At 41.5% G+C, this 26,607-nt stretch overlaps 1 protein-coding gene across 7 annotated transcripts in view; it reads right to left on the bottom strand.

Annotated features, from left to right (window-relative positions):
• Positions 1–26,607, bottom strand: part of MAP2 (microtubule associated protein 2) — a 260,078-nt gene that overhangs the window by 154,716 nt on the left and 78,755 nt on the right. For all 7 annotated transcript variants that reach the window (XM_039493838.1, XM_039493840.1, XM_039493845.1 and 4 more), the window contains one exon: positions 24,764–24,830. The gene's annotated coding sequence lies outside the window, so the exon portion shown is untranslated. The remainder of the gene's footprint in view (positions 1–24,763; positions 24,831–26,607) is intronic.

Below are 26,607 nucleotides of genomic sequence, written 5' to 3' on the forward strand. Positions count from 1 at the left end.
AATTTTTGTGTTTACTTTCCATGAACATTCACATGATGATCTAGTTTTACAGACACAGATGTTCTCAGAAAGCGAGTATCAAAATCGTTCATATTTGTGATAGTAATGCCTAAACTACAGATTCATCCACTCAGGGGAAAGGAACAGTTACATGTGACTTACCTGCCCAATCCCAACATACCAACAAAGCTTGAACAGTTCAAATTGAATACTACTGGAGAAATGTTTGCAATCATCCCCCAAGTTTAAAAAAAAATTGGTCAGACATTTCTGAATTATGAATAAGTTTGATGACATCATGAGCTGCTCAGGAAACACCTATGAACCAAAAAGAAATTAGGGGTAAAATTTTCAAAAGTTGCTAAGTGACTTGAAAACTTAAGTCATTATGGAAAATGAGATTTAGGCTCCTAAATAACTTGGGTAGTTTTGGAAATTTTACTCAAAGGCCCCAATGCAGCAAAGTACTCAAGTGTGTGTTTAACTTTAAGAGGTTTCTCTCTGATGTCAGGTTACTCCTAGCCTTGTGTCTTCACACTTCTCATCCCATGATCAAGGAACAGGACTTCAGTGGGAAACCCTGCAAAGTGACCAGAGCTTAAAGTTTAGCACCTGCCTAAGTGCTTTGATCGATGGGGTCCTTAATCTGTTTTACAGATTATTTGTTGTGAATTATTTATTCAACTCTAATTACTACTAAGAAAAATAAGTCAAACGGTGAAAGTTACCTTTGATACTTGGGTACAATGTCTTGTGGAAGAAATTCACTCATTTTGAATTCATTCACCTCACCAATGGAGTTTTGGAATAGTAAAGGCCAAATCTTGCCCTGGTTTGGAGGTGTGTGTTAGGAGGTAAGTATGGGCAGCCTCTTTCGTTACGTAGCATACAGGGTTATAGTATAGATAATCTCCCAGACACTATGGCAACTGTGGTCCTACAAGTCCCTAAGAGAAAGATACACAGATAGGTGCCTATCTAGTGTACAAGAAAGCCACTGTTACTACACCACTGTTAGCACAGCAAAGCCTCAAGGAGCATGGTCAGGTGCCCAGCAACGATGTACAGTATGAGTTATCCTGAGCTGAAAGGAACACAGCAAAGGTAGCCACTTCCTCCATGGATCTCCTCACGCCCCTTCACTTTGAGCCATCCTTGTCCATGTAGTACAATGGGATTGCTGCTATTCTACCCATCCGAGGCAGGAGCAGCAGATGAGATTGAGAGATTGCCTCTTAATTATGCTTGCATAGTGTCCAGGGCAAAGGGGCCTCCAGCGAGAAGGGCTACTATAATATAAATGTTCACGACTGTAATATTTATTATTATTTGCAGATCCTAATGATGGATTTGAATGTGACACAAAGAGTTTACAAGGAAGCTACTACCAACCTGAATTACACTCAGGCCTGGTCTACACTATACCCGCCGGTCGATCTAAACTACGCAATTTGAGTTACATTAGTAGCCTCAGTCGAGGTAGCTTAGATCTACTTACTGCAGAGTCCACACTATGCTATGTCGATGGGAGATGCTCTCCCGCCGACATTGCTTCTACTCTCCCATCAATTGAGCGTGTCTTCACTAGACCCGCTAAATAGATACCGCTGCATTGATTGCAGCAGCACCAATTTAGTTCCGTAGTGAAGACAAGCCCTTAGACTGAATTGTTAACGGAGCTACTCATCCAGCTCCCAGTAAATTTAAATGGGACTCGGCCATTTAATCCCTTAGGGAAGTCTACATTCTGCCCTTGGATATATGTTGGCAAGTCTCACTGAAGTCCCAGCATCCTATCCTAGTGCAGAAGATGACCTAATGTGAATCAATCATATCTAATTTCTGTGCTTCTGTGATCCTAAATGCATTTAACAAGGCTAAACACCAGTTCAAAAACACATGCTGTATATTCACTGCGCTAATGAGATTGTGAACATGTGTTTGCACCTCTAGGGTGCCTCCTTCTCGCTGGATATGGCATTGCAAAGGATTTGCCTCTCATACCCCCTGTGGTGACTACTTTCTCAGCTACAATGACCACTCTCAATGCCCCCTGGGGGTATGCTGTGGCTTGATTCCCAGCCAAGACACATAAATGTCTAAGCTGCTTCTGGGGTAGCACAAAAAAGTCCAAATAAAGATTCAAACTACAGTAGAACCTCAGAGTTACGAACTGACCAGTCAACCACACACCTCGTTTGGAACCAGAAGTATATAATACGGCAGCAGCAAAGACCAAGGGAAAAAAAAAAGGCAAATACAGTACAGTACCATGTTAAACGAAACTACTAACAAAATATAGGGAAAGCAGCATTTTTCTTTTGCATAGTAAAGTTTCAAAACTGTATTAAGTCAATGTTCAGTTGTAAACTTTTGAAAGAACAACCATAACATTTTGTTCAGAGTTACGAACATTTCAGAGTTACAAATAACCTCCATTCCCAAGGTGTTCGTAAGTCTGAGGTTCTTCTGTAGCTTCGTATTAATAGTTCTTCTGCCGCTCCCGGGCTCCACGTAGTTCCCTTTTTGTATCCTGCCTGTTAAACACTAGCCCAGGGCTTCTCTCCATCACAGAAGCCTGTCTCCTGAGCAGTTGCTCCACAACTGACCTCCCTCAGTCTACTTATACAATTACTCATTCCTGAGGTGTGGAGCCTGAGTAATTGGGTGCTTTCCCTGGGCTTGCAAGTGATAGGGGCTTAGCCTCATCAGAGTGATCCATGCTGGATGAGACCCACATCCTTGGTGCGGTTTATGGGAACTTATGCAGAGACTTATGCCAATGGGATTTTTGAAGACCGGAGTAAATCATATGCAGATGAGCTGCACTATAGGAAATGTTGCCCTCATTTTTGGTGGCATATGTTTTAATGCTTGTACCCTGACAATAAAACCACACAAATCTGTTTTAACGTTGAAATAAATGCAGCCCAAATTCTAAGTTTGTGCCCACACAATTTGTCGGCTGTTATTAAACCATAAAGAAGAAAATGTGTGCTTTTATTTTTTCCAGACAGTCTTTTCTCTATTTGTTGCCTATCATTTTAACTGTAAACATTCAGCAAAATGCGTAAGAGCTGCCTGCATAATAATGATAATTATATACATGCAAAACATTATTAAGGAACCTTTCACCCCAAAACACGTCACTAACTATATACATACACAACACCACTACATTTTAGCTACCAGTGGAGCTGGTGCTAAGCCAATTTACCCCAGCTGAGGAGCTAGACTTAGAAATATACACATGGGTTACAACATTTGGAACTGGTTTCAGATTTCTAAAATTTGCCAAGTTTAGGGTTCTTTGGCTCTGGGGTTTTTATTCCAGGCACATCTGTAGTTAATGTAAGCATGTTAGTGGAAACTGGCAGTTTGGGAACTAAGGAATCCAAAATAACTGTCAGAGCTTTACCAGCATAACACTAGTTACTCAGAAGGGGAATTTTACTGGTTAATATTTAGCAGTAAAATGTTTCATGCTGACAATATCACAAAGGGTATCAAAATTCAACAAAACAACTACCACTAGCAAGAGGCTCTGCAGTGACAGCTTTAATTAACTTTCTTCAAATAATCTGACACTTCACAGTAGTACCTGTTAAAAATACATTTTACTATGTCTTGTTTCAGAACATGATCCAGAGCAACGTAGATGAAGATTTCTTCTAAGTCAAGTGGGTCAAGTTATCTCAGTTTTGTCTGTCCGATACAGCATGCACTCACCGCACAATACATCACTCGGCCTGGGTGCTGCTGGAACAGAGAGACCAAATTACCTGTTGCCCTGGAGGAATGCTGCCTCTTTCAGCAGTGCAAATGATCTCACAGAGTAGTCATCTTCCTGTACTGGATCAATACCACAACAGAATACAGAGTCTTCAGTAATACTAGTTCCCCTTCACCTTATCAGACAAACCTTTACGGAGCCAATCCATGTTTTCCTTTCTGCTTAAAACAGCTTGGTAGGAACCTGATTCAAAGCCCACTGAAGTCAAAAGACTCCATTGACTTCTCTGGGCATTGGACCTGGCCCTAATGATATGCATTGTGGGCCCGATTCTTTGCTCTGGATGAGCTGTGTTCAACGTAAGAACAAGAGACAGAGATAGAAGGTGGCTTTAAACTACCCCTATGTTTCCTTACAGGATGCCCAGCCCTCCATCCCAAAGGGCCATTCTGGCACTTGGAGATTGCTAGGGCATAACGCCTCCCTATCCACGCCCTCATTCCTCAAGGAACACTCCCTGTGCCAGGGGCAGAGAGGCTGAATGGTGACTGAGATGCTATGGTGGCTGTATGCACCCGGGGTTACACTTGGTGAATCCTCAGAGGGCCAGATCTGGCTGGTTGGCTCTGCTGAAGCAGCACGTAGCAGCTGCAGCGGGTTGAGAATGGGTCCCCATAGCTATAAATGGAGCTCTTGTCCAATCAGGGCACTGGTGTACCTCCCACTGGCAGCCATAGGAGTTACTGTTACTTATAAAGGGGAAAATACACCCTCAGAAATAAAATCCTGAACAGGAACTCGGACAACAGCATGAAAACACCTTGTCCTGAGCAACTCCACAGGGTGGAAAGGAGTAAGCGGGAAATCGGCTCTAGAATGAAGGAAACTTCAGAGTCTCTTGGATCACATAGCAGAGAGGATCTGTGTGCGTTAGTGAAAACCACACACACCAAGCATGTCTAACATTTATCACATTTGGGTCACTCTGCCCTAGTATGAGCGATACAGTTTTTAACAGAAATTCCACAGTCAGCCGAAGAATTTATGCGCCTCCTACCCTAACATCGCAGCTGCAGAGGGCGACTTCTTCACAAACAACCACTCCTTCCCCACCCATCTCCATTTAGAACAAAATGAATGTCAATCTAGCTAGGGCCGTGACTCAGCACAGAAGAGGAGAGAGCTCAAATTTGGAGACTGCGCTGCTGAGAGGAATACAGTGCGTGAATCACAGACATGATCTCAGGCACTGTGGGATAAATACAGAGCTGATGTATATGTTAGACTCCCTCAGGCTCCCTTACCACCTGCTTATCCCCACCCTACCAATAATGTAATGGAGCTGGTGTCACTTACATCTTCTTCTGTGTAAGTTAGAGAGTCAGTCTACACTAGGGTGGGTGGGGTAGGGGAATCGATCTAAGTTACATAACTTCAGCTATGTGACTAACGTAGCTGAAGTCAACGTACTTACATCAACTTACTGTGGTGTCTTCACTGCGGTGAGTCAACTGCTGCCGCTCCGCCATCGACTCTGCCTGCGCCTCTAATGGCGCTGGAGTACAAGAGTCGACAGGAGAGGTCTCAGGGTAGACGTGATAAACCGATCCCCGCTGGATCGATCGCTGCCCGCCGATCCGGCAGGTAATGTAGACATACCCTAAGTGACATGAGTATAGTCTCCCTTACACACTGGTAAAGCTGGAATAAGTAGGACTTAGGGGAGTGCAAGGCCTGGGCTATACACCATTTTTGCTCTACTCTAACTATTTTGGTTAGGGGGTGATTTTTTACCAAACTAGCTGTACCAGTACAACCATTAATGTAGGTACAGTTCTACTGGTATAAAGGTGCCTTAGATCAGTATAGGTTATCCCCCTTGCCAGACAGGCTATACCCATATAAACACTTTTATACCAGCATAACTGCATCCACGCTTGGGGGGTTGGACCACTTTTGCTGTACCAGTATATTTAAAGTGATACAACTTTTGTGCATAGACAAGTGCCTTAAGGGAGTCTAATTAGCGTAAAGGGATTGCAAATCATCACTGAACGTGGCCATGTAGCTTCTAAGTCTTAGACAAATTAGGGTTGTAGATGGCTGAATGAGGTTGCTTTTTTAAGGCAATAATACCAGGAGTTAGGTCCCACCTTCCTGAATGGCCACAGATCCGTAAATGGCCCCATGAGCTCATTCTCTGGAATCCAGATTTTGATTGTGCAAAGTAGAAATATTCCCCCCCACGTCAGCATTCAGTACGAACAACTTGCCATTTATTGTGCCAGCAAACTACTAATTGCAGACATCCTGGCAACTCTGCCTTTCCTTTTAAAGTTATTAAACACCCAAATAAGATCCACCTCTGAAGTGGCTTTCCTAACAGCTTCATGAGCCAAGATGCCTGCAGCACTTTAATATAACAGACACTAGACAACAGTTCTTCAGCACCAGTGGAGGCCTTTAGAACTGGTGCTTTTAAAACAGCAATCGTCAATCAAGCGGATCCCTCTCACATTTATTAGGAATAGCACTAAAAAGAAAATTGGCTATTGCTTTTCCAAGTGCTTCCTAACAAACTCATCCTAATGCTGCTGCTTGGAATTATTAATTTGCAACGGAGGCTGTTTTAATTATTTCTTTTGCATTTACTCCATTAGTGGCTCATTCACACAGTGATTGATACCTTTGACTGCCGCATTCCTTTGAAGGGAAAACTGAAATCAGCTGTGAAATCTATACCCAATCTTGAGAAGAGGCCAGCCAGTTCACCATGGGTTTAAGCCAACACAGGGGAAGCACAAGCTTTGGGTAGCTACATAATAATACTTCGCTTTTTTATTTAGTATTTTCATCCATACATCTGAAGGGATGTCACAAAATAAAGAGTATTGTTACCTCATAGAATTAAGGTCAGAAGGGACCATTATGGTCATCTAGTCTGACCTCCTGCACAATGCAGGCCACAGAATCTCATCCACTCACTCCTGTAACAAACCTCTAACCTATGTCTGAGTTATTGAAGTCTTCAAATTGTGGTTTAAAGGTGCAGAGAAACCTCAGTGTTACAGTTGGGGAAACTGAATCATAGAGAGATTAAGTGACCTGTCCTAACGCGCTAAGCAATCAGTAGCATATCTGGGACAAGAAGCTTGGTCTCCTGACACCCACTTCCACACTCCATACACTGGACAAGGCTGCCTTTCACACTGCCACATCTATTAACAATTTACACTACAGTAGCCCCTAAAGGACCCAAATGAGATTGGAGCCCCATTGTGCTAGGTGCTGTACAAACACATGCTAAGAGATGCTTCATGATCCAAAGCGCTTAAACTCTAAGGAGCTCCATTCCAGCAACCGATAGCATGCAGGCTTGCTGAAATCAATGGGGGTCCTCACAGATCATCAGCTGTATGATGTGACCCTAAAAAGATGAAACAAAAGGTAGAGAAGGGGATGCAACATACAGGCAGAGTGATCAGAACAATGGCTGGCAAATGTTAGATTTGTTTAATAATTGCTATTTAATATTAGTTTTATTCTTCCCCCCCTTTTTTTTTTTTTTTAGTGGTGTGGGGTTTTGTTTATAATGGGTGAAGTAGTGGTAAAACAAGGAAAAGGCATCAGGGGTTGGTTTGAACAGACACACCAGAGCTATTGTAACCCACACACCCTCTGGGTGTGGTGTTCTGTCCCATCTAGTGGCACCGAGACCACTTAGAACAGTGGTTCTCAAATTTTTGTACTGGTGACCCCTTTCACATAGCAAGTCTCTGAGTGTGACCCCCCCCCCTATAAATTAAAAAATCTTTTTTATATATTTAACACCATTATAAATGCTGGCGGCAAAGCGGGGTTTAGGGTGGAGGTTGACAGCTCATACCTCCCCCCCTCCCCGTGTAATAACCTCGTGACCCCCTGAGGGATCCTGACTCCCAGTTTGAGAACCCCTGACTTAGAGAGAGATATAAAATGAGTCTGCTCTACAGCCTTAGCTAATAGCCACCTGGCTTTTAGTTCATGCAGTAGAGGCTCATGCACTAAGTTCCAAAGGTCCCAGGTTCGATCCCACCCGCCGCCGACCAGCGTTTGTCAGCATTACACTATGTCAACCAGATATTTCTATAAATCACACATGGATGTCTGAGCTCTTCTGAGGAACTATCCAATATTATGGGCTGCACAGTCTTCCTGAGGAAAGCTTACAGAACTGTCCCTCACCATCAATCTTCTGATAAGTCCCTCTAAAAACTCTTTTTCTAATGCACACCTTTTGTGATGCAAAGCACTATAAATTCACAATAAATAGGGATCTGACAAATAGTGATTTTGCCTACATTCTGTTTTTAATTTGTTATAACTTACAAAATAAATTCAGTGTAGGTTGAAAAAATCATTTTCCCAGAAGGAATATATTTCCTCTTCACCTATTTGGGTAACCATCATATTCCATCACTTTGAACCTAACTTCATTTGCATGGTTATCACCTTACACCCTCAGAACCTATTTTAGTATGGGTGGCAATGTTCTGTCTCAGGATTTGCAGACATTAGCTCTCCTGTACAATTACCCAAACTATAATTACCTACATTTGCTTTTACAATGGCATAATTGCTTGTTATTTTTGCTTAGAGGATGAACGAGTCTGCAACAACCCCCCAACCCCTAAAACCCTTTTTTGAAGGATGTGCATAGTATTTTTATTCAGTAGGGTTAAAAGCCTGCTTTCTCTGAAGATCAAACTGGTGGTGGCTGCAATGGAACAATACTAACAGAAAGCCTCAAGCAAAATTCAAAAAGTGGAAGTACCAATGTTTTAAAAGTCTTTGTTTCATGCATACTCCTAATTATGTTTTGTACATAACATTCACCTCTGCCTAAGAGGTATGTCCAATGGAAGGACTCTGGCATGCTGCGGTAGTAATAAGGAGATGACGCTGGCTTTCAAATCACTATGTGCAACTTGTCATTATGCAGAAAGGGAGCCACGGTGCATGCTGATTACCACCTTGCTGATTCAACGTGGAGATTGCAAGACTATTCCATAGCAGCTGCTCTAGTCTAGGCTATATTAAGAAATGAATTTATGCAGCACTTCATATAATTCAGGGCATTTCAAATCCTTTTTCCCAAGCTCTGCAATAGCGTTCAGATGTCTACGGGACGTACAGATTAGAAATCACATGAAACCATACAAACACACTACAGTAAAGAGCTTGAAATTCCATTACTTTCTTACTCCTCTCTTGCATCAACCATCTTCCAGTTTTCACCTGCTATGAGGAAAGTAATGACCCGAGCTTGTTACTGCTTTTCATGGCCAGCAAAGTGCATCCACATGTACTGGAGGACTCACACCTTCTCACTGAGCATGTCATCTCAGCAAGGTGTACAGCAGTTCACTACCCAGTGAACAAAGGCTATGTTGAATTTTTAATTCACAGACTCTAAGGTCTACAAAACAATACACTGCATTAGGCGCCCAAGGGCAATTCAACATTCTCCTGTCTTTCCCAAAACAGAAGAGGTTAGATTCTGAATTTATACCAGTGCAAACCAGAGTGACTCCACTGAAGTCGATAGAATTCCTCCAAATTTGCACAGTTGCTACTGAGAAGAGAATCTGACCCTAATCTCCAGAGTGGGATTGAGATTACAAGCACGTTCGGAAAATATTTTGACATCTTTCAACTTCCTGCATTCAGAAAAGATCTCATGGGTTGAAGGGGAGGGTTTCTATTGGGAGTTTGAATGTTTGAGGAAGAGACTCCAAGGCCAGAAGGGACTATTGTGATCATCTCGTCTGAGCTTCTGCACAACACAGGCCACAGAACTTGCCAAAAACAATTCCCAGAGCACGTGAGTTGTACACCATTTATTGTTAATGTGGCAAATATTTTACTAAAAATGTAATGATAAAAATATATAATGGACCAAATCCTACCGTCATCTAAAACTGTGTGACACCTGCAATCCTACTAGGGCGGCCTGAATGTAATTAGAACAGTCTGGCCCAAGGAATTGGAGAACTTCAGTCTATTCACCATTCATAGGCAATGGTAGTAACGATCTAGCATAATTACAGATTGTGAAATTGCAGCGCCTGCTGACAGTGGTCAATAGACTGCTCCCTGACTGATTTGGATTTATACAGTGCTAGCCACAAAGTCTAAGCCACTGTTAACTATTGCATTTTGTCTAATGCACTATACATTTGCTTTACATTAACTATTGTGGCTAGTCTGTTTTGAAATTATTTTGATGCTCCCATTCCTTGCTAGCAAAATCTTCCTGTGAAACCTTCAAAGGGTTACCCTTTTACTGCATCCCCCAACACTTGCCGTCATTTCTCTACCAATTTCTTTTTTAATTATAAAATATATTTTGACTCCCAGTTCCATTCATAATAATTCAGACGGAGATAGCTCCAATACACTGTGTAAAGGAAAGTCCTATACACTCCAATTCAACAAAGCACTAAATCCCAATGAAAAGTTAAGCACTGGCTTATGAGATTTGCTGAATATGGATGGACTTAAGTACGTGCTAAGTGCTTTGCTGATAACGATTGTGATAAATTCCCTCAACGTGAATAAGAAGACAGACAGAATTTCAAAAGATCGGTGTGTTGTAAACCAAGCACAATTGTCTAACAGTGCAAGACTCTGTGGAAACAAGGGGGCCATGTATAAGTACAACAGGGAGACATCATTTTTTGTCGAAAAATTGACAGCTCTTTTATCCAGCAACGAATGTGGACTGGCCAATGATTTAGAGGTCCAATAAGATGTGGTTAAAAAAGAAGATAAGTTATTCTGCATGAAAGAGGACAGATGGCAACCACACAATAGCCATCAACTCTATTTAAATAGATAAGTCTCCCCAGCACTGCTCTGGATGTGTGTTAAATTAAGCACACACTCTCTTTGCACAGAACCTTCTTAACCTTCTGAGGAAGGTGCAAGGGCATGCCTCTTCCTTCCACTTTATCATTTACAATTTGCCTATTCTGTCTGACAAGCCAAAACTAACAAAAAGTGTCTAATGGCTGCTTTCAACTGGTTAAAATAAAGAGTGTATCCATTTTGATTGCCTTCGAGAGCTCCGGGACTAAGTGATGCAGTTCGTGAGAGGCGGAATGGCACGGAGTTAGACACAAAGTGCCTGACCTGATAAACTCAATGTTTCGTCAAGAGATTTCTGAGCCACAGAGGAGACAGCTGCCATGTAGAAGGCAGAGGCCATACGAATGACTGCTGATCTACTTCCACTTCAAAGAGGCAGACTGTCCCCAAGCAGAGTTCCTGTGCAGAGGGAGAAGGAAACAGGCCAGAAAGACAGGAATAAACAGAAAAGTACAGACCTTGCTGTATCAGCCTGGGAGGTGGGAGTGGACAGATTGTAGTGAATTTTGAATGATGTGGATAAGACTTAATCCCCACTAAGCAGCTAAAGAACCTTGATCTCGGACCAATTTTAGTGATATTTCTGCTGTTAGACGAATCTTACCACTGACAAAAGATACTGATGACACTGAGAAATCAGAAGCAAGGGGCAGCAGGATAAACTGAGGGGTGGGGCAGGGGAGGGTGACGGGGAAGAGAACTGAAGGAGAGCTAGCGAGAGAGATTACCTCAGCAAGTTTTCATTCTTACACCACATTACAATCTGCAGGCCCTCCTCTGGGGATATGTGGGTTTTAATATTCCAAGGATCACTTCAATCCACTGGCTTAACCTTCCTATAGCAAAACTTCACACAGTTTGAGTGCCATTGCCTCACTGCTGCTGTAGTGTATCAGCAGGACTGATAGCAACTCCAACCGGGCAGGTTCAGCATTTCAGGCATTTCTAGCAACTAATTGTTTCTGCGACTGCTGCACACGTGATTTATGTTCAACACGCCGTAATCTTTATATATCCGTCTTCCTAGGATCTTTGTAGACAACATAGCATGGAAATGAAAGCACTCTGTCTTTGAATCTTATAAACAAACAGGCCGGCAAATCTGTAAAGGCCTTCTGAGGTACTGAGTGAAAACACATGGTTTTCCTTCACAAGATGGGGGCAATTTATCGTGCAATTTCTTTTTCTTTTAAAGAAGAAAAGGACTTTGTTAAAAGGAGGACAGCGAAGACTGCAATGCCGAATGAGCACTTTCCTTTGAAGGGATGCTGACAAACCGCTATGTCCTCCCATTAAGGTTTATACATTAAATAAACAGTGGCATAGGTGTGAAGAGGCCAGGCCCGAGAAGGGGATCACAGCTCCTCCTGGGTTCCATCCACAGCCTGCTGAAATCAATCAGAGTGTTTCCATTGAAGTCGGTGGGCTCTGGATCAGGCTCAACAGAACCCTTTTCATGCCTTTTTAATCAATTTTATTTCAGGATTAATATTTAAAAGCACTGACTTAAACAGTCCCTCTCAGTGATGGAAACTTAAACATACCACCTTGGTGCTAGCACAATTAAAAAAGAACCAGTCTGTATTTGTTTTTAAGCCGGGCAAAGTGCAGGATGAATTATTTCAATTTAGTGATTTAATTTTCAGTATAAAATAAAAAGATATTGCTTTAAAATAGACCTGAAAATACATACCATAGAGACACATGTACACACATACATTGGGCCAAAGTCATCGCTGACTACTGAAATCAACTGAGAATCCTGTGGCACCTTATAGACTATCAGACGTTTTGGAGCATGAGCTTTCGTGGGTGAATACCCACTTTGTCACATGCATCTGACGAAGTGGGTAGTCACCCACAAAAGCTCATGCTCCAAAACGTCTGTTAGTCTATAAGGTGCCACAGGACTCTTTGCTGCTTTTACAGATCCAGACTAACACGGCTACCCCTCTGATACTTGAAGTCAACTGAGTTACCCCAGGAATGAATTTGCCCCAGGATTTTTATCCTGACAACATCCTTTTAAACAATAATTTGAATTCCAGTGTTGCTCTATTTTTTTATCAGGATCAAGAGTTTGTGTTTATATGTCCCCTGACTCTCTTAATACCTCAGCACAAGGCATTTTGTGGGGCAATCAGAGTTTTATTACAGGCTCATAAATGGCTACTGAGGGTATAAAAAGAGCCCTGAGAAATGTAAACATAAATGCTAAGAAAATATACGGAAAGCAAATACTTGGTCACAGATATAACTGTTTGACATTGTGTATATTCCAAATTGTTATCTCTTTTCTTCGTGGATTTAGTTGGAGCTTGGTGAACACTGGGGAGGAAAATCACTTGCAAACATTTTGGCAAAGGGAAAACCACATTTCAATGTGCCATGCATCCTGGTTTGCCCTTTCATTAAATATTTAAGGAAACAAAGTTTTGTTCATTTGACTGTTCATGGAAAATGCATTTCAGGCCCAAAGACCAAATTGTTTTTGATAAGCAACAACATTTATTTTTTGGTCACATTTCAAAATGTCAATGAAAAATATATTTAAAAAAAATCAAAATTCAGAACATTTCAACCAGCTCCAGAACAAGGCTACTGCAGGAGCCTCAGAAGCAGGGCCCACATCATCCTTCCCATCGCATGTACCAGGTGTCACAACTCCCTGTTCCTCCCAGAGCTGGCTCCTCCTCTGCATATATTCTAATATGGATTGTCTTGATAAATTAGGCAAATATACTGCTCTTTCCACAGCAGATGGAGTGATTTCCTACTCTAAGTCTCACACACTGCAACTTAAGAAAAAACAAGAGGACGGATGGTCTCGCAGATAAAACATGGCTTGCAACTCAGGTCCTCTGAGTTCCATTTCCAACTCTGTCACAGACTCCGTGTGTGACCTTTGGCAAGTCACTTAACTGTTTTGTGTCTCAGTTCCCCATTTGTAAAATGGGGATAATAATTACCTCCTTGTCCCATCCTTTGTTTTGTAAGTTCTTCCATGCAGGGAATGTCTCTTGTTATGCATTTGTACAGTGCCCACCACAATAAGACACTAATCTTGGTTGGGGCCTCTAGATCAGTGTTGCCCAAACTTGTTCCGCTGCTTGTGCAGGGAAAGCCCCTGGCGGGCCGGACAGTTTACCTGCCGCGTCCGCATGTTCGGCCAATCGCAGCTCCCACTAGCCGCGATTCGCTGCTCCAGGCCAATGGGGGCGACGGGAAGCGACGCGGGCTGAGGGACATACTGGCCGCTGCTTCCAGCAGCTCCCATTGGCCTGTAGCAGCGAACCGCGGCCAGTGGGAGCCGCGATCGGACGGACCTGTGGACGCAGCAGGTAAACAAACCGGCCCGGCCTACCAGGGGCGTTCCCTACACAAGCAGCGTCCCAAATTTGGGAAACACTGCTCTAGATCAATGGCTCTCAACCTTTCCAGACTACTGTATCCCTTTCATGAGTCTGATTTTTCTTGTAAACCCCCAAGTTTCACCTCACTTAAAAACTACTTGCTTACAAAACCAGACATAAAAATACAGAAGTGTCACAGCGTACTATTACTGAAAAATTGCTTACTTTCTAATTTTGACCATATAATTATAAAAAAAATCGATTGGAATATAAATGTTGTACTTACATGTCAGTGTGTTGTATATAGAGCAGTATAAACAAGTAATTGTCTGTATGAAATTTTAGTTTGTACTGACTTTGCTAGTGCTTTTTATGTTGCCTGTTGTAAAACTAGGCAAATATCTAGATGAATTGGTGTATGCCCTGGAAGACCTCTGCGTACCCCAATGGGTATGCGTACCCCTTGTTAAGAACCACTGTAATAAATGTCATGAACAAATCAGAAATCTAAAAATGAACTTGAGATCATAAATAAATTGGAAGATGTAGACTACTCTCAACTGTGTGCCAATCTTTATGCAAACAACGACATAAATAAATGCAACCGTTGTGCAATCAAATGCAGCAAAAGCAACAATATAACTGGGGAGAGAGACTTCTGCCTTCTGATTCTCACTAGTACTACTTTGCTCTCCCCACTGCCTGTCTGTCAAGTGCAAATTCCCAAGTACTGATGCTGGTACCCTTAGAGGGTACGTCTACTATGCAATTAAAAACCTGTGGCTGGTCTGTGCCAGCTGGCTCAGGCTTGTGGGGCTCAGGCTAAGGGCTGTTCAACTGAGATGTAGACACTGGGGCTTGGGCTGAAGCCTGGCCTCTAGAACCCTGTGAGGTGGGAGGGACCCAAACATCTAGCCCGCAACTAAACAGCCCCTTAGCCTGAGCCTCAGTCAGCTGCCATGGGCCAGCCCTGGGTGTTTAATTGCAGTGTAGACAGTGCTTAATTTGTAATGAAAGAGGTGCTGGGGCTCAAGCAATTACATGCCAGGGCTCTAACAATTTTTTTTTTTTACATTCATAACTGATGCAACAAGCCCAGAAGTGTCGGGACTATGAACTGCCAAACCTAGAGGTTCCAGGGCTCAATTCTACAACCCCCACTGACTTCCATGTCTGAACTAGACCAATATGTCAGTACAGCAGATGGCTGTGGGCTGGCACTAGCAGAAGTGCCTTAGGGTGATGAATCTATGCTGGTGGTACCCATATTTGGATTACCCCCTGCTACATGCACAAGGCCTAAATGTGTCTCTTCAGCATATCCTCTTATCCCACTACTACCTCCTGTGCATGCTGACAACCACTGTGCATGCTGACCAGTAAAGGCAATTACAAAAACAACACAAGGCAGCCAGAGAGACTTGCTGAGCTGTTCCTCAGGCCCCCTCTAGTGCCTTCCAACAGAAGCTCTTATGGGGATCTGACTGTTCCTTTCCAAAGAAGGATTATGCACAGACATGCAGGCTGCAGTTACTAATTTGTTAGTGACTAGAACTATGGTGAATGAAAAGTAGTGGCAGAAAACTGGAGACCAATTAAGTCTACAAATGCCCTTGGTAGATAGATAGAATATTGTTGTATATGGGATGAGACACAACAGCATGCCAGGGGCACTGAGAATAAATTAATGTTAGATTATTATGATAAATTGTTTTTATCTTGGTAATGCCTAAGGATTCTGACCAGGGTCCCACTGGACTAGCACTGTCCAAAGAACAAAAAAGCCAGTTCCTGTCCCAGTGAGCTCCCAATCTAGGTCTCAGACCTATGTTAAACCCATTCAATTATGAATGTCAAGTCTGACATAACCCCACTGAGTCAAGGAAATTCAGAATTAGTGGGGGCTGAAAAATTCAGAACAAAACAATTTATTTGTCAAACGTTGCCTTTGTTTTCTATTTGTGAGATGTCCACAAAGAAATTTCTTTTTTTTATTATTCAAATGTTATTTTCAAATGTTTTCAGTGGTTTATTCCTGATTTGTAAACTGTTAGCAAGCTATTACTTAAATCCTGTGGTACTATTTCTATTCCTTGACCCGATGACTTCTATAATAATCCACCTACAGTGCTAATCTTGATTTCCTTATCTAACTGCAACAGTGACAATGGCAATCCAAGAGTCACACTGTTGTTGGTTAGTTACAGTTTGACATTTGCTTTCAGGCAGTGTCATGATTGAGCATTAGAGCCAAACATTGACTTTTCATGATCATTGCCACTGGTAAAAATCCACTTGAAAATAAGTGTGTGGAAAGCAAACAGAAAAGGAGCACGAACACAGTCCTAGTATATACATTTAAGACTCAAATGAATATTTGCAGAAATGTTTGTTGTATTTGCCCAACTTTCATTCCTAGATGTTGCAGGAAATATAGTTGTAGGATCCACTTCGACAAGTCTTCTGTGGCTGTTGTTATTATTATTACTTATTTGTGTTAATGCAGTGCCTAAGGGCCACCATTCAAGGGAAAGGACCCCATTGTTTTAAGCACTGTAAACACGGCAAAACCAAACAAACCAACTCTGCTGCAGCAAGTCTCAGGCCCAGACTCAGGCCTAAAAACAACCATGTCAATCTTCTGGCTTGGGCTCTGAAGGGCACTTCCCTTTGCAGGCTCCTGCGCTCCAGCCCGAGCCGGAACATCTACACAGCTACTTTTAGGCTCTGAGACTAGCTACCGTGGGTTTTTGTTTGCAGTGTGCACATACCCCCAGAGTGAAAAGACCCTGTCCCAAAGAGCTTACAGTATAAACTATGGAATTCGAGCTTGCTGGATCAGAGTCATTGCATGGTAGAGCACACAAAGGCCCTGATTCTGCAATGAGTTTTGCCTGAGCAGACCACTGCAGCCATTGAATGAGTGGGGTAAACGTTTGAAATCTCTCCAATACCCACACGGAACCAGTTGTTTATCTTCTCCAGATGCCAATCACATCCGCAACAATATCGAGCATTGTAGCTTTTTGCTTTAATTTCCTCCACTTTTAATTGTGGTTATAAAAAGAAAGAAGGAAAATAAATGACTGTGTGAATGTGACACGTTGTTTGAGTGTGGAACAATTTGGAACAATTTACCAAGGGTTGTGGTGGATTCTCCATCACTGACAATTTTTAAATCAAGTCTGGATTTAATTGGATTTCAATATTTTTCTAAAAGATCTGCTCTAGGAATGGTTTTGGGGAAGTTCTATGGCCTATGTTATACAGGAGGTCAGACTAGATGATCACAATGGTCTCTTCTGGCCTTAGAATCTATGAATCAGTAAGTCTAAAGCTCTTTTAGACGTATGTTAATAAATAAATCCACTATAATGTAACAGCGGTTCTGTGTTTTATCTTATATTTAGACGATACAGTGTAACAGCTGCCTACTACAAATGCACGTTAACAGCATGTATTCCTAATTATGACTCCATAACAAGCTTAATTTAAGCACATTTTATTACTGTTAATAATAAAAAGCATGTATCCCGCCTTACAGATTTACACTGCACTTTATAACCATATGAAATCAATGGCAGCACTCTCTTTAACTTCTCTGAGAACACAAGAAAGCCATGAGACTGTAAACTCATTAGGGAGGGGAATACGCGTGACTATAAGACCTGATCCTGAAAGGTGCTAGCCACGCCCCCCCCCCGAGAGGACCATGAGGGTGTGCATGAGGTTACACGAGGGTGTGCAGCACTTGGTGCGAGGCATGCAGCATCTTGCAGAGTCAGGCCTTGTGAGTAATGGTATGTCTACATGCTTAGTAGCCATGGTTTAACAACAGGTGCGATTTAAAATCAAGTTGGTCAAATCAGTGCAAAAGGTTGCACGGACCCCTGAAATCAATATAAACCTGGCTTATAGAGAGTTAAATCAATTAGGAACAGGTTTAAACTAAATAAAAATAAGCCATTCTTGATTCAAATGAGGAGGATCTTGCAGAGTTTTGCAGCTAGTTTGACTTACGTGTAGACAAATCCTAAATCATATTGCCCAACCCTAAAGAATTTATAATCCAATGATTTAGTTCTCCTCTTAGTGAAGTGAAAGGAACGTTGTCATTGATTTCAGGTGGAATAGATGGGGGCACTTTTGTCTTCAAGCACATTCACAAGTAGAACCATAACAGTTTTCAAAGATTACCCATTTGTCCGTGGTAATACTACATGGACAGGAAATATTCTGTAGTTCAAACTCCTTGATGTGACAGCGTGGCTCTGAGTGAAGTGAATCCAAGGGCAGAATTTGTCCCGTAACACACATGCTCATCAACAACTTTTCAAACCTTTTTAGTTCTGCCATTTTTCTCCCTAATGGCCATTCTCCTACATGGCTCCATTTTAAATCTCTCCATATCTGATAGACATTTAAAACCCTACCAGACAAGAAAGGCTTCAAACCACCATTTAAACAAAATAAAGTCAACCCTACTTTTTCCCCTTCTGCTAATAAGCACCATAGAAATTACAACAAAACCCTAATATTACATTTGCGCATTCATAGAAAAATATAAAATACAGTTGCAAGAAAGAAGTGATCATTAGTTAACTTATGGCTTCCTTGCTGCCAAAACAAAATTTTAGGCCCCAGTTCTGCAAAAAGGACTTTTACGTGTGCCTAACTTTACACACAGTGAATAGTCCCATTAAAGACAATGGGCCAGCTCATGGAGCATAACGATAAACACATGCATAAATCTGTGCAAGACCCAGGTCTTAAACCTCACACTGTGGCCTGAGCCTGAGTGAAGCAGCATAGCTCTGTTTTTGCAATGGAGCAAGGCTCATTTACACCACATCAAGATCTGGCCATACAGTTTTGTGCTGTAATGTCACCAGTGTAACGACAGTTCCTCTAGCAGAACACCCTTTTGTATTAAAAAAAAAAAGGTGTGCAAATCATTTTAAATTATCTGAAGACTGATATAGGACCCAATCAGATTCCTTTTGCAGATTAATGAGAACAGAATTGGAGCCAAGAGATATTTTTGCAAACTGCCTTCTTTTATTCCAGTATTTTGGAGAATGTCAGTGACCATAAAAAGTTAGGAGATGGAAGACACTGACTAGAGGTGGATAACTGAGTAGCTTTGCCACATGTCTGTGTTAATGACTCTGAAGAACCCTAACTAATGGCCCTTCTCTGAATGAGCAAAATAGTCTAATATGACATTAGCACGGGAGAAGAGAGCAGAGAAAGAATGAGGTAAAACACTGTTGAGTATCCTAACTCTACATGAACTGCTGATCTGGTTTTCCAACTGTCCTTTCTAGTGTTTTCCTTAGTAGTTATGGGCCACATCAAACCATTTTGTTCTGTACATGCAATTCCCAGTGATATTCCGCAGAGCTTTGCACAAAGGCTAGGTAATATTTCCAAACGTAAGTGACTTCGGAATCCATGGAACTTAAGCGCTTTTGAAAATTTTACCCTGTGAATAACATACAACCCTAGGATGTTTGCTCTCATCCTACATTCCTTTCCTTTCCCACTAGTAGCTTCTGAACATTTCTTCATTGTGTAAGTGGTAAGTTGCTTCCTTAAATCTGACTCATTTTTGTTTTATCCAATTAAGCAGTGTTTTAATATTTTCAAGCTGCCAGGATAAAAAAAATTAATCTGACTCAACAACCACATGCACCTAGAAAGTCACCTCCTTGCAAGAACTGTGATGACTCAGAAAACGCTTTTGTGATTTAGAGTTGACTATCACCCAATGTACTAAAATAAATTGCCCATGATTTCTCACAAGCTTTGCAATAATGAACTACCAAAACGGCACTGAAACTGCTGCACTGCGCAACTATTTAGAGGTTCCTTTGGGTGATAAATAGTCAAAAAACTGTCTTCTGACCATCAGAGGGACTGGCAGAAGAGGTTAGCTTTTGTACCTGGCCTTTCAGAGAATGTTACAGGTTTTTAAATGATGAGTCAGGGGTATTCTTTGCTTGTTCCTGCCAGTGCAATCTCTTTTTGGCTTTCCCTGCTCCCACATTCCAATCTAAGTATTACTGACACCCCCATAAGTAAGCAGCAATATCTTGTACAACATTGGAGTAGGGAACTGACTCACCTCTATTCATCATGTCTACCTTAACCCTCACTCAGTACTGTGGGATCACCATGTAATTTACATTGAAAGGAAACTTACATGGAGCCAAGTCATTAACCACTAGATTCCTGGGAAAATAAAATTTTAGCCTCATGTATTTGTGCTATTAATTAATTATTATTACTAATACACCCATTTCTAAGGTCAATATACTATCTAGGCTCCCGTTACTTTGGCATCTAGATTCCTTAAGTAAACTTTGTACTTACACAGTTCCCTCTGCCAGAGGATCTCAAAGCCTTTTTCAAACTTTAGGACTTCAGACTCAGCTCCCCGTGAGGCAGACAAATGCTACCATCCCCCTTTTTACGGATGAGAAAAGTGTGGCACAGACGCATAATGTGTTGTTTCAAAAGTGACAAGGAGCAGCTTGCAGCAGTTGAAGCCAGGTCTCCTGTCTACCAGGCCTGTGCCTTAATCACCTTTCCTCCTCTAGTTAATGGTGCCTAATGCCATGCAACAGATCTGGGTTTAGTTTTTGACCCAGTCTCACTTTGCACTTTGTAGCCAAGCTACTGAGAAAGTGTTACCGATGGGCTGTGTCCGATAAGAGGTCCATCTCACCCATCGCCAGAGGGCCTTGAGGAGAGGGGGTGTATTCCACTGAATACGGGAGGATTAATGTGGTTAGGCTACTAACCAGTGTCTTGGGTGACTAGAGTTCAAGTCCCTGCTCTGCCACAAACTTCCTGGGTGACCTTAGCCTCTCTGTGCCTCAGTTCCCCATCTGTACAATGGGGATAAGAGCACTGCCCTACCTAGGGGTGTTTTGATAACTACATTGAAGAGTGCGAAGTGCTCACATACCAAGGCAATCGGGGCCATATAAATGTCTAGGACAGAAAGGTAAAAAGAAAAAAGATCAGCCCAGAGGGAACTATGTATGTTACTGCCACTAAAATATAAGGAAATGGCCAAACTGCACACTTACATTCAGCATTCAGCTGTCCTAAAGAAGAGCGACTTGGCTTTAATCCACTTTGGATATTTTTCACATGATTTAAGAAAAGACAACACTGATACTGGTGGACTGTGCAATGAATTTGTCTGGGAAGCGGAATAAAAAATTGAGGTTCCTCCTGGGACAATTCTAAAGCAGAACCCCTGCTTGCCAGCATGGTCGATTCTTTCAAAAAGGGGCCCGGTAAGAATCTGAATTGTGCTTATGTTACGATAAGCCTCTTAATAAACAGCATTAAGAACTAGATGTCCATTTCGTCAATTCAGCCAGGCCCAGACCCAGCACTGGTGCAACTCCCAGTAAAAGTGACACTAGGTATTTCTCAATGCCGTCAACGAATGCGGCCACACTGTCATCTGTTTAAATAAAGCAGATGCCAAAATATCACAGAATTCCGGCTTCATGCCTAAGAGTTCAGAAAGTGTAACCTAACAGGTCATTGTCGCTCTACTCTTTGGCTTCTGTTCTTTATTCCTATCGCTCCACAAAACTCCCTTCTTTCTGCCATTTCTCCACTGTACCCACTGGTTTGTACCTTTAGTTAAATGCCTCCTGTCAACCTAGCACAAATCTAATACAGTAAGCAACCCAACTGCTGCTTTGAGAAAATAACATTGTTTTCAAACGATTATTTCCAGTATAAATGATATATAATATGTAATAACTGAAACAGCATACATAATGTATAGTATAGCAGCCTATTACTTTTCTTTTCTGTAGATAGAAGGGACAATTTGCAGTACGAGTACCAAGGAGCTGGCTACAGCTACAGGGTTAAAATGAATTATAACTGCATAAATTGGAGGTATAAAATAGATATAAGTTTATTTTTAAGTCATCTCCTCTCTGAAGTATAAACAAACAGATGCAACTTGATTTTTTCTGCATTCAGGAGATCATAAAAGATTTGGTAAATGGCTGCACATTTCAATAAGAATGTCCATAAGAGAGGAAAAGCTTTATATCCAAAGGAATTGCATAATCTGAGATTTTGATTCATCATTCACTAATTGGTGAAAAACCATGCAAGTCAAACATGGTCTGTTAATGACGACCTCACTTCTATTTCTTTATTTTTATCCTGGTGGAGAACATTCCTTTACAATTCTCCAATACTGCAGCAAAACCTTGAAAGCTGACATCAAGACTAGTAAGCAGTGTTAGTCCTTGAAGTACCGTTTGGAAAGCGTTAATTAATTCAGATTGGTACCGCAGTTTGGCTTGTTGCCCTAGGATCATGGGAGTGAAATTGCAAGGATTGGAGGAGGGGAGAGAAAAATGACTTGTGTTTAGCCTAAAACAAGTTGTTGAAGATATTTTTTATGAATCAAAGAATTTTATACACATTGCTGCTCCACGCCTTTCAGTTATAATGAGTCCTCATGTTAATAAAGATCAGGGAGGAAATATTATTAACACCATCTATGCAAAATATAAGAAAACAAAACATTTCCTTGAAGAAATGTATTACCCAGGGAAATCTGAAAAACAGCAGAAATCCTCCTAAAGACAGAAGAAATATGATTCTCAGAACAGGGAGAGCTGTAGAAGAATGTATATATGTATATTATATAAAATATCCATTACAGGCAAGATTCTGGTCAAAAAATAATTATCGAGAGTGTCAGAATGGCCTGATGACAGCCTGAAAAAATACTAGTTTTATTTCAGAAATAGCATCTGTCACTCAACTTTGATTGTACAGGAAGTCCAATTTCATTAAGATCATGATAAATGAATAAATGAAAACATTAAACCAAAATTCACAGTGAAGCCCGTCGCAGTCGCTGTTAGTTGAGAGCAAAGATCCAGAAGTTCCATTGGGTTCACGTGTTTTCTGACTCGTCCCAATATCTGACACCTGGAAACTGCACTGGAAATCGCAGGCGACTGGGATTTTTCACAAAGTTTCCATTATTCCTGCTTTCACCCAGGCTGGAAATACCACAAGAACTCCCTTTCCTGCTGAATTTTGTGTGTATGCATGTGGGGGGGGGGAGATTGGGGGGCTTCTGATATCCCCAGAAGATACCATGAAACAGGATAATGAAGACATATGTGCAAGTGTGGACCTTAGCCCTGCAAACACTTACACACATGCTTAACTCTAAGCACCTGAGTAATCCCATAGAGGTTAAGCATATGTGTAAGTATTTGCATGATTAGAGGCTTAATTTTTAAAAGAAGTTAAACTTTTCTGAATTCTACATTGATTCAGGGTTTGGTTCAGCTTCATTTTTTTGAGCAAAGATTTGGATCCTTTCTTATTTCAGTCATTCAATCAGCACTGATATTGGCATAGCCAGTCTCTTAACAGGTAAAAGGACAATGGACTTTGTGTAAAGATTACATGAATGAAATCCCATTACTTCTAGGAGGCTACTGTAGGTTTGTGATGAGATATAACTGCAGAAGTTAAGCAAAATGAACATGCTTCTGAATTTTGTTTGATTATTGGAGTTCTCCAAAACATCTGATTTTTTTGTTTTCTTTTTAAAAGAAAGGTATTCATATAGACTTAAAGGACCCTGATCCATTTCATGACAACTGAGTGGATGCCCATTGGGAGGTTTGGCTTTGGAAGATTCTGGGAGAAGTGTGGCACATTTAGGGGTTAATGAGTGATGATCACGCACATTATCTCCAGCCAAACAGGAGACACCCACGGGCAGTTTTGAAAAAACTTCCAAGTGACTTAGGACCATGCGTTCCATTGAAAAATCAACGTGATTTGTGTTCCTAAGACACTTAGGTCCTTTCAAAAACCCCGCACATTCTGAGGGCCCTCTCACACAAGACCTCCTTTCTCCAGTGACTTCTCCAGCAGGCCTCTATGCTATGCAGGCAGTCTCAAAGGATTAAACAACAGAAACAAGAAAGAGAAGGAGAATATATATTCTCATTTAAGTTTCAGTAAGAAAACATTCATAAATAGCAGATTCTGCTGCTTTTGTAGCAACATGTAAGAAGAGCCTCTTCTGTGCTGAATGGCGTATCTAATAAAAACGGGGAGTGTGCTCCTTCAATGTTGCCCCATATACCTGGTACATTAAAATTCCATGCACCAAAACCTAAGCCAAGGCATTTTCTGGCAGCAAGGTGGGGGTTAACAGCCATTTCCCCTGCCACCCATGAAAATGATACAGTATTAAGCTATCTCTATGCTTCCAGGTCTGAGTTCTGTGATAGATCTTACCTGGCTAAAGCAAGCCAATTAATTTAGCCCCATTCTTAGTATCATATGTAGCTTTCAGTTATACTAAAACCCATATTAAAAAGACCCCCTTTCTAACGCTATTAACTCTCAGTGTGGATGGAGGATTTTGTACAGCTTTCATAGGGGTTCCAAATCCATGTAAGCAGGTAAACAGACATTAGTATTCACCCCTTTGGGGGCCACTGTGGCTGAAATGACTGATCTGAGGAGGTAGTCACCACAGATCAAGCAATCTAAGCTTATACATACATATGAAAAGTAACTTTTACAGTCTGCACTGAGATCAGATTTCATGCCCAAGTAAAGCTGTAACGTAGCACAGTATGACAGAATGAAGAAGCACATACGTTTCTAGAAGATCATATCGGCATTAACGCCATACTCCTATCTGTTTATAAATATATTAAAAAATAATGTGCCTTACCTTTTTGATCTGTGGAATAAGCAGATCCCAATCAGTGCGTCTCGTCAGAGACAACAGGCTGGAGAATCTGTTAAAATAAGCCAATAAAAAAAAAAAGAAGTGATAATATTTTATTTTTGATGAAACAAGATATTTTCTTCAGCTAACGGGGAAAAAAACTAAATGTTTTTGTTATACTAACATGGATACATATACAGATACATATACACACACAGCATGTACTATATACACATCTTGAATTGATCCAATGTGCACTAATGCAGCACTTAATACCCAGCAGTCTGAATTCGGAATGCTACCACACAATGGTGGTTTTCTTTTAATTTTCCAAAAAATCACACAAAGCTGACATTTTAAAAAAGAAAATCATTACCAGCTCATATGCTGCCATACCACAAAAGCCTATCCTTAACTAACTGCTGCATAATCATTCTCCCGGAGCGTTATTATCCATCGGCTCTCTGCCTATCTCCAGACAGACGCAGTCTGCAAGCCACCAGCTTGCATCTACCATGTGTACATTGGGAAAAGGAAAACGGCAAATTAGAAAAAGTCCCTGCAGTGGTGAAAAGGAAAAGAGGGCGAGTGGGAGAGGAAGAGGGAGCTCACTGGCCACAGAATTTTCGAGAAGGATGACAAGGCAGCCAGCCCCGCCATCATTCACTTACAATAGGATACTGCATTTGCGTCTGCTTAAGCAGTTCGTCAAGGGGTTTCTGGTATCAAACGCCTGACAGGCATTTTAATTACATTCAGCCATGTGTGTCCCCAGGAATCAGGCCTCTAATCCTATGAATTTCATCAACGGGTTTCCTTTGTGCCACTGCCAAACACACACACACATGCACCCACTGCACACAGGCAGCAGCATGCGGTATTTCTGTAGCTATACCAGTCCAAATCCTACACGGGTTTTACGTACTGTACATGCTGAAAAGGAGGTCTCATTTTCTGCATTATGGAGGGGGAGTGTTTTTATTTTTCCCCTTTATTTTTCTATTTGGTGTTTCATTGTCAGCTCCGTTATTTGAGCCCCAGGTTTGCTTATTTCCAGCGACCGAGAAAGACGAGAAATTTCCAGCAGAGCTAAAATGTTGTGAGTGGGGGATCTTTGTCACCAATATTCCATGGTTCAGCTTGCAACTAAGCTCCTGTCAAAAAATCCAATTTTGCCCCCACTGCTGCACAGTTTACATATTGGGCTCAAAATCCATATGTTAGATCAGGAGCTAGGGTAGATTTTTTTAAAAAGCCAAATTTGAACAGAATCAGTTTAGGTGCTTCTGAATTATGATACACTATAAATTGAAAAAAGGGTTGAACAGAGTTTCGAAACTTGTCAAACTTGTTTTCCAGGAGGGGAGGACAACTTCCTAGCAAAAAAGACAGAAGAAGAGATCAAACTTAATAGACTGAACTCCCCTGGCTATCTAGTGCCCAGGACTAACATTTAGTTGATAAAAGTTTAATTTCTTTTTGAAACATCAATTAAGGTGAACTGAGGTCCCAATCCAGTAAAGCAGTTAGGCCCATGCCTGTCTTTAAGCACATGGGTAGATTCACTGAAGCCGGTGACACTACTCACGAATGTAGAGTTTTAGGCACACATGCTTAAGCATTTTGCTGGATAAGGGCACAATTAGGCATGTCAAATGGAAGATGAAGACAGTTTTAAACAGCAAGTTGTTGTCCCTTTTCCTTAGACCCCGTAGTATAGCCCTATCTCTGGGGAGTCTGGTCAATGAAACAGAGGCCATTGAGCCCCAAAAAAGGTTTTTGAGGAGACCCAACAAGCCTCTTAAGTCTTGTGGGCTGATGTGGGGGACCCAGCATGGTGCCTGGAG

This window comes from Mauremys reevesii, linkage group 11, assembly GCF_016161935.1.
Source record: "Mauremys reevesii isolate NIE-2019 linkage group 11, ASM1616193v1, whole genome shotgun sequence".
In the NCBI taxonomy this organism is placed as follows: Eukaryota; Metazoa; Chordata; order Testudines; family Geoemydidae; genus Mauremys; species Mauremys reevesii.